Source organism: Giraffa tippelskirchi, chromosome 10 (genome assembly GCF_054371585.1).
Source record: "Giraffa tippelskirchi isolate mGirTip1 chromosome 10, T2T-mGirTip1v1.2.pri, whole genome shotgun sequence".
In the NCBI taxonomy this organism is placed as follows: domain Eukaryota; kingdom Metazoa; phylum Chordata; class Mammalia; order Artiodactyla; family Giraffidae; genus Giraffa; species Giraffa tippelskirchi.
Window position 1 is genome coordinate 56,820,425 of NC_137284.1, and position 16,890 is coordinate 56,837,314.

Below are 16,890 nucleotides of genomic sequence, written 5' to 3' on the forward strand. Positions count from 1 at the left end.
ATCCAGGTCTCCTGCATTGCAGGCAGATTCTTTACCATCTGACCACCAGGGAAGCCTATGAGAGTCTATACCAAAGGCTTTATTTTAAACTTATAAAGTTTACTTTAAATATGTATTTGTAGAAAACCAACTAAAAACCAAAGAACAAAGTAGAGGTAATTCCCTCGGTGGATCTTACATAACATACTCATAGATTATCTGCTTTTAATGGATATTTTAAAGCCATGACAAACCAAGACAGTGTATTAAAACCAAAGACATCCCTTTGCCAATAAAGGCCTGAGTAGTCAAAGCTATGGTTTTCCCAGTAGCCATGTATGGATGTAAGAGCTGAACATTCAAGAAGGCTGAGCACTGAAAAAATGATGCTTTCAAATTGTGGAGTTGGAGAAGACTCTTGAGAGTCACTTGGACTGCAAGGAGATCTAACCAGTCAATCTTAAAGAAAATCAACCCTGAATATTCACCGGAAAGACTGACGCTGAAGCTCTAATACTTTGGCCACCTGATGCGAAGAGCTGACTCATTGGAAAAGATGCTGATGCTAGGAAAGAGTGAAGGCAAAGGAGAAGAGGGTGGCAGAGGCTGAAATGTTCAATAGCATTACCAACTCAACAGACATGAATGTGAGCAAACTCCAGGAGGTAGTGAAGGACAGAGAAGCCTGGCATGCAGCAGCTCATGGGGTCACAAATGGTAGGACATGACTTAGCAACTGAACAACAACATGGATTATCTAAGATATGATAATAATGATAACAATCCTCCTCCTCCTCCTCCTCATCATCAAATGCTTGCCCCCATCCCAGGCACTGTACTAAGCACTTCATATACATTAACTTTTGTACTCACAAGAGCATCACTATGTAGGTGATATTATCTCAGTTCAACAGAATAATCAAGGTTGGGAGATGTTAAACAACCTGGCCAAAGGCACAGTGCTAGCAAGTGATGGCAGACTAAGAGCAATCAGTTAAAGAACTATTCAGCAATAACTTGATTTATCTGAAGTTTACATAGTGACAAAGTCATTTCATTATCTGCATTTTCTTACACGTGTACTTGTTTCTGTAAGACATAGCATGTAAGAAAGAATCCATGGCTTCCTCACCCCAGGAATTTATAATAGATCAGTTCTCCAATCCTGCTGGCTCCTTTTTTTTTCAAGATTCTTTGATGTGGATCATCTTTTTTAAAGTCTTTATTGAATCTGTTACAATGTTGCTTCTGTCTTATGTTTTGGGTTTTTTGGCCCCAGGGCATGTAGGATCTTAGCCCCTCGACCAGGGATGGAGCCCACACTCCCTGAATTGGAAGGCAAAGTCTCAACCACTGGACCACCAGAGAAGCCCCAATCCTGCTCACTCCTGATGCTTATCAAAGGTGAAGAAAGGTCATTCATTCAGTGAAAACTTCTGAGCACCCACTAGGGACCAGGCGGTATACAACTATCCTAAACTTGACTGCAGAAAGAAATAAAAGAATTTGTCTCTATCAACCAGAAAGTTTCACCTGCAGCTAGAGTTTGCTCAGTCCTCATCAGTGGTAAAGAATCTACCTGCAATGCAGGAGACGCGGATGAGGTCCCTGGGTCGGAAAGATCCCCTGGAAAAGGAAATGGCAACCCACTTCAGTAATCTTGCCAGGAGAATACCAGCGACAGAGGAGCCTGGTGGGTTACAGTCTACGGGGTTGCAAAAGAGTCAGACACGACTTAGCAACTAAACAACAACAACATAGGCTTATGGGAATAAAAGAGGTTGCATTAATCAGCTGACTCAGATTTCATGGCTTCCCCCCTCAACTTATCAAGACACACCTATCAAGCAAGCACTTTCCAAGTAACTCTGGTAAATCCCTGGGGCATCTCACCTGTGCTAAGGAACAAGCCTTGTCACACACCACACAGGCTTTTATTCCTCCTGCCCTTTCCAGCACTTTCCATGGATGTCACTGGAACTGGAAGAGAAGTCCTCTCCTCTGTCTTGATTGCATTATATTCTTTCAGAGGGGTCCCTAAGTTATCTTGCTTGTACCTTCATGTCCAACAGTTTTACCACAAAACTTTTCATTTATAGCTTTCACCTCTGAAGGACTGAGACATGATCTAAAGAAAGATTAGAGACAAATCTGAGTCACAGACACCATACCATTCTCAGAATGGCCCCTCTCCTCTGATAACTAAGGCTTGTTACTGGATCCAGCTATCAACCCTGGCTTCTTCATCTCTTATAATAATTACCTCCCAGGATGATCTTCAATCTTCTGACAGACCCTGCCCACCAGTAACTTAACAAGCCCAGAACACGGCTGAACCTCAACAGAAGTCACTGGGTAGGCTTATGGCCATGTTGTAACATCCAACCCTCTCTCCATGCAAACACATGACTTACTAGGAAATAAAGATCTTGGGGCAGGGATGGAGAGTGCTTAAATCCCTGCTTTCTGGTCCGACTTGTTGGGAGATTGGCGAGGGGCGGCGGGGAGAGGGCACAGGCTGGATGGATTGTACTATAAGGTACCCTCCGGTAGACCACTAGGAGATGATGATCAGGGTCAACGCAAGAAAAGCTGCTGTAGAACTACAAGAATAAATTAAGTTCTGGCAGAATGGCTTTAAAATGGGGATTTACGGGATAAGCAGGAATCAGCCACAAAAAGCCCAAAGCATTAAAGATCTGTTTTTATGGTACCTAACAGAGTGAGTTATAACTTCAGAGAACCTAAGTCCAGCTTCCTCAAATCTAAAAACCAGTGTTCAGCAACAGACAGGTGATGCCTTCTCAATATCCCTTGACACATTTCTATTGCTTTGACTGAGTGTGTTATTGATGGACAGTTCTTTTCACAAGGCAATGGGCTCCTGCTTCAAGTACCTGTGTCTCTTTGCCCTTGGACTTCCTCTGCCTGTAGGAGCATGATCCGCCCACTCCCAGGGTAAGTCAGAGTGGTGGCTAGTTCATTCCTCCAGAACCAACCCTGCACTCATGAGCAGCAGAAGATGGCGGATAAATGCCTCAGCTTCCCTTGCTGTGACTACAATCTCTCATAGTGTCCCTGACAGGATGGGCCCCCAGGTTCCCACAGGGTAACCATACCTGAAAGCACTCTGTACTTTCCTCCTGTCTCTGTCTTACATACCTCCACCCTCTCGGGGCCTCCTGGGACCACTTCAAAAATAAACCATCTGCCCCCAAATCCTTGCCTTAGGATCTGATTTAGAGAAAACTCAAACTAAGACATCTTCTTTTAGGTAAGAATTTCCTCAAATACAAACTAACCCATTACATTTATGCACAGGAAAGCAGAGTTTTAAAGGGGGAAAAAACACTAATTCCAGAGGACTGAAGACCCTACCTTCACCCAGCTTCATCACTGGGGAAGTGATCTGAGATCAAGATAAAGTAGATGGAAATGCTTCTGGGCAGGGGCACCCTTCACAGAACCAGGAAGGGTAAAGGGTGAGAAGGAGGAAACTCTTTGCTTCTCAATTTCATCTTCTCTGTCAGGGAGGCATGATCTAGAATCTTCCAACTGAGGTAGGAAGAAGATGGAAATGGAAAATCCATCCACGAGAGGTTCCTTGTCACTCTAGACAGGTAGTATATAGGACCTGTGTTAGTCGGCTCAGGCCGCCATAACAAAATACCACAGGCTGAGCAGCTGAAGTAACAAGAGATTTATTTTTTCACAGTTCTGAAGGCTAAGATTTCAAGATCAAGGTGACATCAGGTTGGGCTTCTGTAGCCTCTGTCCTTGGCTTGTAGATGGCCGTCTTCTTGACATATTCACACATCTTTCTTCTACGTGTGTGGTATCCCTTTGTGCATCCCAATTTCTTCTTCTTAAAAGGACACCAGTAGGATGAGATTAGAGCCCACAACAATGGCCTCATTTTAACTTGATCACCTCTTTAAAGGCCCTATCTACACATATACCAAATACAGTCACATTCCAAGGTACTGAGTGGTTAGGACTTCAACATATAAATTTGGGGAGACACAATTCAGCCCATGACAGGGCCCCAGAGCTGGGCTTACACTGCACAGAAAATCTTTCCAAATTTTCTAAACTGTGTATTAAACAAGCCAGCTTTACCAGATGGCAGATATGATTGAATTCAATCTCTAAAGAATCAAACATGTATTAAGTAACTAGAGAATAGCCTTTAGTTGTGGTAGGTGCCACAGAACCTATGAAAGCTACACACGAGACGATTCCTACAATCAGGTATAGAGACAGGTCATCTGTGAGGAATGATATTAATAATAAAAAATAAACAAAACTGTATAAAGACTAGGCAGAGAAGGAAATGGCAACCCACTCCAGTATTCTTGCCTAGAGAATCCCGTGGACAGAGGAGCCTGGTGGGCTGCTGTCCATGGGGTCGCACAGAGTCAGACATGACTGAAGGGATTTAGCATGCATGCATGCATTGGAGAAGGAAATGGCAACCCACTCCAGTATTCTTGCCTAGAGAATCCCGTGGACAGAGGAGCCTGGTGGGCTGCTGTCCATGGGGTCGCACAGAGTCAGACATGACTGAAGGGACTTAGCATGCATGCATGCATCGGAGAAGGAAATGGCAACCCACTCCAGTATTCTTGCCTGGAGAATCCCAGGGACAGAGGAACCTGGTGGGCTGCCGTATATGGGGTCGCACAGAGTCAGACACAACTGAAGCGACTTAGCAGCAGCAGCATAAAGACTAGGGCTAAATTGCATGGTACAGATCTTATGAAAAAGCTGAAGAACTCAGGTAAAAACTCATGGAGGGAGTGAGTCTTTAGAGTACCAGAACAATTCAGAATAATAGTAGGCAAGAAGGATAAAAAACCCTACACTTGGGAAGCATTAAGAAGACAAGTCTAACTAGCCTAGAAGATTTACATGGGCAGGTGAGAGTTAGGTTTCAGAGTCAGGGGTAGCTCAGATGGTGAAGAATCTGCCTGAAATGCAGGAGACCTGAGTTCGATCCCTGGCTCAGGAAGATCCCCTGAAGAAGGGAATGGCTACCCACTGCAGTATTCTTGCCTGGGAAATCCCATGGACAGAGGATTCTGGTGGGCTAGAGTCCATGGGATCACAAAGAGTTGGACACAACTGAGTGACTAACACTTCACTGAGCCTAGAGGGCCCCAAGTGTCAGGTAAAGGCATGAGTGAAATAAAAAGAGACAGGTGAACTTGAGGATGGGTGAGTATAAAAACAAAGTCTATAAAATACAACATTTCATGATGCCAAGTATTGTCTGGGAAATAAACCTTGGAGCAATGTCATATCATTCCAAGAAAGCATCATTCAATGCTACTGCAAATAAAAGACTCACAAAATTATGGGCATCTCTAAGAAGAGCATTACAAACAAATCTGGGCATTACTAAAACAAAACTCTTAATTTGAAGTCAAGCTACAGCAATTTTGAATCCACTGAGTATGGTAACCACACCTTTGAAAACCCATTATTATGCAATATTGAACGTCTGTGGGACAATAATCACCAAGCTCTGGGAATGTGGGGGAATGGAAATAAAGGAAAAGGTGTCACAAAAGGCAAGATGAATAATTTGCAATCCCTGGCTTCAAAAGCTCAAAGTCTATGAATGAAAACAATAATAATAATAAATAACTTAAAATCATCAAAATGTATTGTGTTGTCACTGAGTGCCATCACCATGGAGAAGGAAGCATTTCAGTAAACATATGTTGAACAAACGAGTAAACTCTGTCAATGGAAGGTATCTGTGTGGTAAACTTTTAAAGATGAGGAGGCCTTAGACAGAAGGAATGAGGGTCATTTCAGGCAGAGGGAATAATGTATAACTAGAAAAGACAGAGTGTGTGAGCAATCTAAGAATCACCACTGGGCTGCACACTGGAACTACCTAGGAAAGCCTAAGTCACACCTCCAGAAACTGGGACTGAATTAGTATGGGACAACGCCTAGGTACGAGAATTTTTTAAGTTGCCCATACTCTAAAATGCAGAGAAGCTTGTGAACCACTACTGCACCAGCCTGCAACCTTCCTTAACACTGCCTTATTGCTTTTTTCCCTCAACAATACTTACTAAATCTTTCAGTAAGTCACAAAAATAGAGCATAACAAGTTTCAACAAATAACTGGGACTCTTTTTGTCCTGCATGTTGTCTACCCTCTCCTCAGTAGAAATCAAATGACTCTAAATAAATCCCATGATGATGACAGGTAGTCACAGAAATTGAACAAAAGAGACGATTGGGCATTCTCAGTCCAGTCCCATACCTGCCACATGCCCAAGCTCTGTCAGAGAACCTTAGAGTGAGTCAAATAAAGACAGAGCTTCTACCTTCCTTCTTTCACTTACAGCCCATGTCCTCGGCTCCTGTAGTTCCGAGACTTGTAACAAAGTTTTATAAATTGTATGGAGTTTACAAAATGATTCCCCTGGGAACCATAATAGCAAAGTTAATGTGTCATACAATTTTAGAAAAGGAGGAACAAGGTCAAAGCTATAGCTTTTCCAGTGGTCATGTATGGATGTGAGAGTTAGATGATAAAGAAAGCTGAGTGCTGAAGAATTGATGCTTTTGAACTGTGGTGTTGGAGAAGACTCTTGAGAGTTTCTTGGACTGCAAGGAGATCCAACCAGTCCATCCTAAAGGAAATCAGTCCTGAATATTCATTGGAAGGACTGATGCTGAAGCTGAAGCTCCAATACTTTGGCCACCTGATGCAAAGAACTGACTCTTTGGAAAAGACCCTGATGCTGGAAAAGATTGAAGGTGGGAGGAGAAGGGGACGACAGAGGATGAGATGGTTGGATGGCATTACCGACTAGATGGACATGAGTTTGAACAAGCTCTGGGAGTTGGTGATGGACAGGGAAGCCCGGAGTGCTGCAGTCCATGGGGTCACAAAGAGTTGGACACAACTGAGTGACTGAACATTACTGAGTACAGAAATTATAAGCGGCACTATCTACATGGAGATAGGAATTCTGCTCCCAACACCATTTCACCTTTGTGTCTTTTGTTGTTGTTTACTTATTAAGCTGTGTTCGACTCTCTGTGACCCCATGGACTGTACCCTGCCAGGCTCCTCGGTCCATGGGTTCTCCCAGCAAGAATACTAGAGTGGGTTGCCATGCCCTCCTCCAGGGGATCTTCCCAACCCAGGGATTGAACTCGAGTCTCCTGCATTAGCAGGCGGATTCTTTACCAGTGAGCCACCAGGGATGAACAGCTTAAAGGGGGAGGATGGTTTATACCTGAAGGGACCTATTTTGGCAGAACACACAAAACAGATTTCTTCCTAAGGGAGATTTAGACAAGTTTCTTTCTGTTTATGACATTTAGATTTCATTCTTTTTTTAGGACACAGTATTTTCGTGTGTGTCACTATGACATTCCAACAAAGGACAAAGGGGAAGGAGTACTATTCCATGTGACATTCAAAAACCTAACCTTTATCAACTGTTTCTGAAGGTCATTCTCCCACAACTTGGAGTTAGCTATGCAAGGCCAAAAGCCCTGGCACACTGAATGAGAAGGCAGCAACATCAGGGGCTGAGACTGCCTTTCGGCATGTTCACTGCAGTTTCTCCTTTCACTCATTCGTTCCATTACCAAGTATCTACCCTGTAATGTGCATTATGCTAGGATACAGTAGAGCAATGTTTCCGGATCTGTCAGAAGAGAAAATCTCTTTGGGGAACTTCTCTGGCAGCACAGTGGATTCCTAGGAAGATTTCAAATGCTGCGGAGCAACTAAGCCCGTGTGCCATAACTACTGAGCCTAAATGCTTCACGCCTTTCGTGCTCTGCAGCAAGAAAAGCCACCGCAATGAGAAGCCCACACACCAGCATGAAGAGTAGCCCCTGCTCGCCACAACTAGAGAGAACCCAAGTGTGGCAACAAAGGCCCAGCACAACAACCAAAAATAACCAAAATTAAATATATTTTTTTTAAATCTCTTTGAACTCTTGTTAAAAAGACAGGCTGCCAGATTCTGCTACAGTCTCCTTGAATCAGAATGTTTAGGAGGAAAGTAACCAGAGTTTGTATTTTTAACAAGCACCTAGGTAACTCAAATAAATAGTTTGGAACAGTAGGTCCCTGCTCTTGGTAAATTCTAAGGCCTCAATGTTCTGTGAATCTAGTTGATGCAGGTCCTTTCTAGTTGGACTTTGAGATGAAGAGATGTTTTCTCTCTCAGCAAGTTCTAGATCTCCACGTTCCATGAAATGCCAGACCCACCCACAAGTCCTTAAAAAGTCAGTAACAATGCATATTTAGCCATGTAAGTCACCGGCTTTCTTTCTTACACTATTTCCTTTTCACCATAACCAAATGGACAGAGAGTCCAACCACCTCATTAAATGTGAGTATCATTACAGGTTTTTCCAACGTAACCTTGTTTTTTTAACAAAATACAACTTTCAACAGCAATTACACGGGTGAGGTCAGCTGGAGTCCTATGGAGTGAGATGGAATTCTGAAAGGGTTCTGAAGTTCTTATTGCCGTTGCTGTTTTTGTTTAGTCGCTCAGTCAAGTCTGACTCTTTTGTGACCCTATGGACTGTAGCGCGCCAGACTCCTCTGTCCATGGGATTTCCCAGCAAGAATACTGGAGTGGGTTGCCATTTCCTTCTCCAGAGGATCTTCTGACCCAGGAATTGAACTTGTGTCTCCTGTGGCTCTTGCACTGGCAGGTGGGTTCTTCACCACTGAGCCACCAGGGAAGCCCTTTTGAAGTTCTTAAAAGATTGAAAACCTCTGTTCTAAACCTGAACTGTCCGTAGCTTCACGGAGGCCCCAGGGGAACTCCTGCTTGGCCGACCCAGAGCCTATGATCCACAGCCACGCTTGATGCATTTCCCAGCCACGCAAACTGAGAAGGCAAATAATTTGCGTCAAGTGTCCTACGTGGCAACAAACTTTGACTTTACACAGCAAGTAGCAGTCTCTTGAAGGCTCACCTGCTGCGAGTAATGATCAAGTGCTGGCATCACACAGGCCACAAGGTGACCAAGGGGATGTGCTGATACAGATTAGAATGCATCTCCCATGACTGTGTTCCTCTTATAAACTTGGGTCTCGGTAGCTGCAAGTGTTGTCATTTGTTGTCTTTTTTTCCCCAAAGGCCATTTTGTCTTATCTGATGTTGAAACTCTGCCACACAGCTTTGAACACTGAAGCACAGGAACGAGAAATTTGTTCGTGTCTCTTTCTATGTTTGACATTTCCACACTGATAAGGTACAGCTAAATATTGACTTTTGGTTAAGTTTGGATTAAGTGTCTGGTCCATGAGCATTGACTGTGAACCATTATCTTTCTTCTCCTTTTGGCACTGAATTGTCTTACAAAAACAGAAAGGACAAAAGGGAAAAACTGTTGCCTGAGGTGCTGTCATTAATTACTTAAAGATCCTTTCTACGCTGTGATAGAAACTGTCATTAACTTTTGAGATATGAGGGCAGTTTTGTTGAAGATGGTATTGGTGAACATAAGGACACATTAAAAATCGTATTTTTATATTGTAGGTTATTCAAATATATCTTCCATTGAAGATCTATCCATATTTATCCATTGAAGAAAATGTCACACAATTACCAATATAAGTGCACAAACCAGCTATCTGGCTGACTTTATGTGTTCAATATTTATCACCACCATACTAAAATCAATAGGTAATGATCTCTGTGCTCAATTTAGCCAACACAGACTCAATCTGGTGGGATAAGCTTGACCATTCCACTTGGAACAGAAGAGTTAAGAGAATGTCAAACAGCCGAGAGATTTTCAAAGTGTATTTTCTCCCAAAGGAGAATCTCAGCTTTGTATTATCTACCAAAGGAGACTGTGGCAGGATGATCCTGGATTGGTTTCTCAAAATGCAACATTCCTAGTCCTCTGAATAGTATTTCCTTGTTACTCTACCAACTTAATAGTTAAATCCTACCAGAATACTCTCCCCAAGTCAAATGTTCAGGCAAATCAACACTTACTGGAAGCTATCATAAAGAGTCAAGGAATGGTCTCTGTTCCCAAGGAGTTGACAGTTTATTTAGAAAGAAGATAATATAGAATTATTTACTAAAATAATGGTAGCAAAGTGGAAAATCATCAAGTTCACAGGAAACAACCCTCACTGTGGACGAGAATGGTGATTGAAGCTTTTATGAACAGATTAGCTCCGGGTCCTGGGAGAATTTTGCTAGATGAAGAAAAAAGGCATTCTAGGTTTTCTGTAGACAGGATATTTTTATTGCATCCCACCCCACAAGACTAAAATATTTTATGTAAAGAAAAGTGCTGTTTTAAGACCCAGGTGATCCGCTTGATTATTGGTTTTTAAGAAAAAAAGAAAACTAGACATTATTATCCTTGTTACTGCTTTGGTAAGGCATACCTGAACCACATTATATTGCTTATATTTGTTTGAAAGCTGCAATTTAACATGATTTAACCACACATACACATGTGTGTTCAATGTAAAACTTCTCACGTTTTTTTGAGCAAAATCCCCTAGCTGTGCTAATTTTTAGTTGTATTAACATTTAACAGGCAGTAATAAATTCTCAATAAGGCAAATTCTATCAACACTATTAATATGTATGACTATAAAGTCTGTTCTCAGTATCTATATAATGACCCTGACTTGCCAAAAAGAATATTTGATGATTCAAGTTGTGAATAATGAAACAAAGGTTTTGATTCATATTCAGATGGACAGTTGTATCAGCCCCTCACCCTTAGGTATCCACACCAGCGATCTATAACACCAGCAATCAGGAATGAACGAAATTGAAGGTCTTGAGTCATCTCTCCACTGAATCTGTCATCCACATGACAAAAGTACAAACAAACAGATACAAGAGTTTCAGATAATGAACATAAGATAAAATCAAATAAATTAAAATAAAATAATAAAATAGGCCACTGTCGGGTATCTGGGCCTCAGAGGGAAGGGAAGCCCAAGGAAGCCTGGTAATGAGGTGCACATCACAGAAAGAAGGACGCACAGCAAATTTCTCTTGGTTTTCTCTACAACAAAGGGAAGCCCATTCTGAGCTTCACATAGGGTACAACTCCAAACTAGGCAAACCAAGGAAAAAGATTCCAGAGATTCCTAACACATATGACTCAGCCATCTGGGTAACTGTCGAACCTAAAAATAATCAGCATATTCCAGAAACCATGTTTGTACTAGTTCATAATCAACCTTGGGCTCTAAATCTATGTTAGATCAGAGTTGCTCACACTGGGGTAGGCTGACCCATCTGGGAAGACTGGCATATTCTCATTGGAATATATTTTTTAGGATTTGATAGAGTATTCATTTCACTGATAATCTAAAGTACACATGTTCTAAATCATCTGGGTAACCACACATAAACTGGAATTCCAATTGAAACAGCATTCCAGTTGGAATTCCAGTAGAGGCTATTTCAAATCCTAAAAGATGATGCTGTGAAAGTGTTCCACTCAATATGCCAGCAAATCTGCAAAACTCAGCAGTACCCACAGGACTGGAAAATGTCAGTTTTCATTCCAATCCCAAAGAAAGGCAATGCCAAAGAATGCTCCAACTACCGCACAATTGTACTCATCTCACACGCTAGTAAAGGAATACTCAAAATTCTCCAAGCCAGGCTTCAACAGTACGTGAACCACGAATTTCCAGATGTTCAAGCTGGATTTAGAAAAGGCACAGGAACCAGAGATCAAACTGCCAACATCTGTTGGATCATCGAAAAAGCAAGAGAGTTCCAGAAAAACATTACTTCTGCTTTATTGACTATGCCAACGTCTTTGACTGTGTGGATCACAATAAACTGTGGAAAATTCTTAAAGAGATGGGAATATCAGACCACCTCACCTGCCTCCTGAGAAATATGTATGCAGGTCAAGAAGCAACAGTCAGAACTAGACATGGAACAACAGATTGGTTCCAAATCAGGCAAGGAGTACGTCAAGGCTATATATTGTCACCCTGCTTATTTAACTTATATGCAGAGTACATCACGTGAAATGCCAGGCTGGATGAAACACAAATTGGAATCAAGATTGCCAGAAGAAATATCAATAACCTCAGATATGCAGATGACACCACCCTTATGGCAGAAAGTGAAGAAGAACTAAAGACCCTCTTGATGAAAGTGAAAGAGGAGAGTCAAAAAGTTGGCTTAAAGCTCAACATTCAGAAAACTAAGATCATGGCATCTGGTCCCAACACTTCATGGCAAATAGATAGGGAAACAGTGAGAGACTTTATTTTCTTGGGCTCCAAAGTCACTGCAGATGGTGACTGCAGCCATGAAATTAAAAGACACTTGCTCCTTGGAAGAAAAGCTATGATCAACCTAGCCAGCATATTAAAAAGCAGAGATATTACTTTGCCAACAAAGGTCTGACTAGTCAAAGCTATGGTTTTTCCAGTAGTCATGTATGGATGTTAGAGTTAGACTATCAAGAAAGCTGAGCACCGAAGAACTGATGCTTTTGAACTGTGGTGTTGAGAAGACTCTTGAGAGTCCCTTGGACTGCAAGGAGATCAAACCAGTCTATCCTAAAGGAGATCAGTCCTGAATATTCATTGGAAGGACTGATGCTGAAGCTGAAACTCCAGTATTTTGGCCACCTGATGCAAAGACTCATTGGAAAAGGCCCTGATGCTGGGAAAGATTGAAGGCAGGAGGAGAAGGGGACGACAGAGGATGAGATGGCTGGATGGCATCATTGATGAGATGGACATGAGTTTCAGTAGGCTCTGGGAGTTGGTGATGGACAGGGAAGCCTGGCATGCTCTAGTCCATAGGGTCACAAACAGTCGGACATGACTGAGCAACTGAATTGAACTGAACCACACGTAACCAAATGCCTCCTCATAGGCCCAGTCTGTCTTTGTGTCTGCAATCAGATTTGTGCCAAGTAGCCCTACTTTAATTGTCTTCAGCTAATTAACAATGTACAGAGATAGACTTCAGAGGTAAATGAGGCTTTTGCACCAACCGTGGGCCAGATGACTTCAGAGTGTGCTGGAGGAACAAAGGTGTTTCAGTGATTGAGAAAGAATAGTGGTGAGAGAATTGCATCATCTCGTGACACCCAGTGGGAAAGGCAGACCAAGCCCAAAAGAAAAGAGCCACAGTCGCTAATACTTTGTATAACATTAAACTATGTAGGCTAACTTAAAGTTTTTTGGCTTTGCAGAGGAGAGAGTTGTATGCAATTTTTACATTTGTTTTTATAAGAACTACAAGCTATAAGAACTGAAAGTTCTAGAAGTTTATGTCTAGTTTTAGTTTGTATATATTTAAAGAGCATTTGAAATTAAAGGATTTAAATCAACAAGACGTAATACAGGAATTTTTAAGGGGTGCATAAAATATGAACAGTTTTAAATGTATGAAAAGATGCTTCTTATCACTCATGAGATATGAAAATTAAAACCATGAGTTACCCTTTACCACCTTTTATACAATTGCAAAACTTTTCATTTACATACTTTGTATTACCTGCTCTGCTTATTATTTCTCCAGAGCATTTTCACTATCTAATATACATTTACTTTGTTTATTTATTATTTTATTGTCTATCTTTTCCTCCAGTATACCCCCAGAATGGTTCATGCAGTCTTATTCACTGTAGTATCTGTAGATAGGCAACAAAAGATGCCTAGAATGGTGCGCGCATGCTCAGTAGCTTTAGTCATGTCCCATTCTTTGTGACCCTAAGGACTGCAGTCCACCAGGTCCTCTGTCCACGGGATTCTCCAGGCAAGAATACTGGATGGGTTGCCATGGCCTTCTCCAGGGGATCTTCCTGACATAGGGGTCAAACCCACGTCTCCTGCATCGCAGGTCGGTCCTTTACTACTGAGCCACCAAGAAGCCCACCTAGAATGGTACATGGGAAATAATGGACACTGCATTATTTGCTGAATGAATGAAGACCTATGATCTAGCAATTTCCCTTTGAGGCACATACCCTAGAGAAATTCCCTCACTTGTATACAAAGAAACAGGAGCAAAGCAGTATTGTTCACCATATTAGGAAACTGGAAAAATCCTAACTGTCCTCAGTTAAGGAATGAAACACATTGTGGTATGATCATATGAGGGAATTTAGCAATTAACATGAATTATATTGATTTCCATGGATAAAAATCAAAAGCACTGCTGGGGAAAAAAAAAAAACAAACTGCAGACAGATACATGTGGTAATATACAAATGCCCAGTTAGAAAGTTGACATCAGAGCACAGATAGCCTCAAGACATAGAGGGGATGAAAGAAATAAGCTTTGACTATATTGTAATTTTTGCTTTAAATTTTTTTATTTGAACAAAAAATGGCAAATACTAATATATGTTAAATTTGAATAATAGGTACATAGGTGCCCCTGGAGAAGGAAATGGCAACCCACTCCAGTGTTCTTGCCTGGAGAATCTCTTGGACAGGGGAGCCTGGTGGGCTGCCGTCCATGGGATCACAAGAGAGTTGGATCTGACTTAGTGACTAGATAGCAATACATAGGCGCGTGTTACATTTTCCTCTGTATTTTTCTAATGCATAAATGTTTTCTAATTTTTAAAAAACATTTTAATACAAGTGAAAGTTACCATTAGTTTCTTTTCCTACATTTATAAGTAATTATAACTCCCTCTGTGACAATGATGACAAGGATGATGGTTCTCTTCCCTCTTCCTCTTCTCTTGTTTAAGTCCTTTTTAACAGCTACTATTTCATTTCTCTTTACATAATGCTTCTTTTCAAAAACCATTTGATATGGATTACAGCAAAAGATATGAAAAGCAATCTGCTGCTGCTGCTGCTAAGTCGCATCAGTCGTGTCTGACTCTGTGTGACTCCATAGACGGCAGCCCACCAGGCTCCCCCATCTCTGGGATTCTCCAGGCAAGAACACTGGAGTGGGTTGTCATTTCCTTCTCCAATGCATAAAAGTGAAAAGTGAAAGTGAAATCACTCAGTCATAGCTGACTCTTCGCGACCCCATGGACTGTAGCCCACCAGGCTCCTCCGTCCATGGGATTCTCCAGGCAAAAGTACTGGAGTGGGTTGCCATTGCCTTCTCCGGAAAAGCAATCTAGCAAGGTTTTAAAAAGTGATATGTAAATAGGCCATCTATTAAAGTAAACATTGATGCCATCATTGAACTTCAAATTTTGCTTCAAGCTCTTTGGAAGCTGAATAGCAAGCAAGTATACCAAGTAATTAATTAAGTCTCATTATTCACTGGGCTTTCCCAGTGGTTCAATGGTAAAGTGGAGAAGGCAATGGCAACCCACTCCAGTACTCTTGCCTGGAAAATCCCATGGACAGAGGAGCCTGGTAGGCTGCAGTCCATGGGGTCACTAGGAGTCGGACATGACTGAGCTTCACTTTCACTTTTCACTTTCATGCATTGGAGAAGGAAATAGCAACCCACTCCAGTATTCTTGCTTGGAGAATCCCAGGGACAGGGGAGCCTGGTGGGCTGCTGTCTGTGGGGTCGCACAGAGTCGGACATGACTGAAGCGACTTAGCAGCAGCAGCAGCAATGGTAAAGAACCTGCCTGCCAATGCAAGAGACACAAGAGAGGCAGGTTCCATCCCTGCGTCAGGAAGATCCCCTAGAGAAAGGAATCGCAACCCACTCCAATATTCTTGCCTGGGAAATCCCATGGACAGAGGAGACTGCCAGGCTACAGTCCATGCGGTTGCAAAGAGTCAGACATGACTTAGCAACTGAGCACACATTGTTTACTAGAGTACCTTGGGGAAGGCAAAGCTTTTCCTGGTATTAAGTTCTCAAAAAAAAAAAACCCTCTCATCTATGACTTTATATAGGGGACACTAAGTGTTCTCAAGAGCATTTTCACTAAAATCAAAAGTTGATTTCATATGTCTTTTCTTGTAACAACTTTCTTAAAAAGCTGAGGACATAATGTATTGGTATGGTTCATGGAAGGGTATCCATTCTTCAGAAGCTAAAGTAACATATGCCTTCAGTCATCTAACTAAAACCAAAGATAAAATATGCAAGTGGGTAGGCAGGGAGCATGTTTCTTAGATAACTGTTCCTAAATATAATTTCCCTTAGACAAGCTATTGATAGATGGAAACCAAACATCCATCAATTGAAGATTATAGTCACAGACCTGGACCCGTTAACTGTTATTGAGCAAGCATGGGAAGCTTTATTAAGTATCACTTGCCTCTTTTTAAAAATAACTTTCAAAAGAAAAGTATAAAATAAAGCACTGATTCATCACAGGCTTCAACTGAGAGCTACATTTTCTTTTCAATTTGTCTGTAAGTCTAAAAGAAATGCTATTTTGAGTTCTAAGTCCAGATTTGGCAGACCAAGGGTGATGCAGGCCAGGGGATCCTGTGGTTTACTGGTAGCATTTTTCTATATCTTTTCTAATGCCTGTAGTGTAGAGATATATTGCAGGGATTTAGGTATGGGTCAGTCCCAAGAAAAGACTGTAATTGAAGACCCATTTATCCATTGACTATTTCTGCTACTACCAGCAAAATAATATCCAAAACACTGAACTTGAGGTAGAAAATCAGCTAGAGCTATAAAGAGCCTGTAGTAATAACAACCATTCCATCCATTTGCATCACCCTTTTATGCATGGTCTCATCTAATCCTCACAACAACACTATCAGATGGTTAATATTAACAGTAAAGAAAATTAACAATAATGGCACTGAAGTTTACAGCAACTTGTGCAAACTTGTGTAAACTGATCCGAATCACAAAGCTGGTCAACAGCACACTTGGGACTTGAACTCATTAAGTCCTGACTGCAAATCCAGGCTCCTTGCAGTAGCCATGACTTGGTAAGAGAACCAAGGTGCAAGACTACTTCCCCTTCTTTTCCAGGGACAAGGCT

At 41.7% G+C, this 16,890-nt stretch overlaps 2 long non-coding RNA genes across 3 annotated transcripts in view; one reads left to right on the top strand and one right to left on the bottom strand.

Annotated features, from left to right (window-relative positions):
- Positions 1 to 16,890, bottom strand: part of LOC145522604 (uncharacterized) — a 140,033-nt gene that overhangs the window by 76,738 nt on the left and 46,405 nt on the right. The window lies entirely within an intron of this gene.
- On the top strand, positions 7,318 to 12,893 carry LOC145522607 (uncharacterized). Its single transcript, XR_014066058.1, has 2 exons — positions 7,318 to 8,691; positions 9,123 to 12,893. It is a non-coding gene; the product is annotated as an uncharacterized LOC145522607 (long non-coding RNA).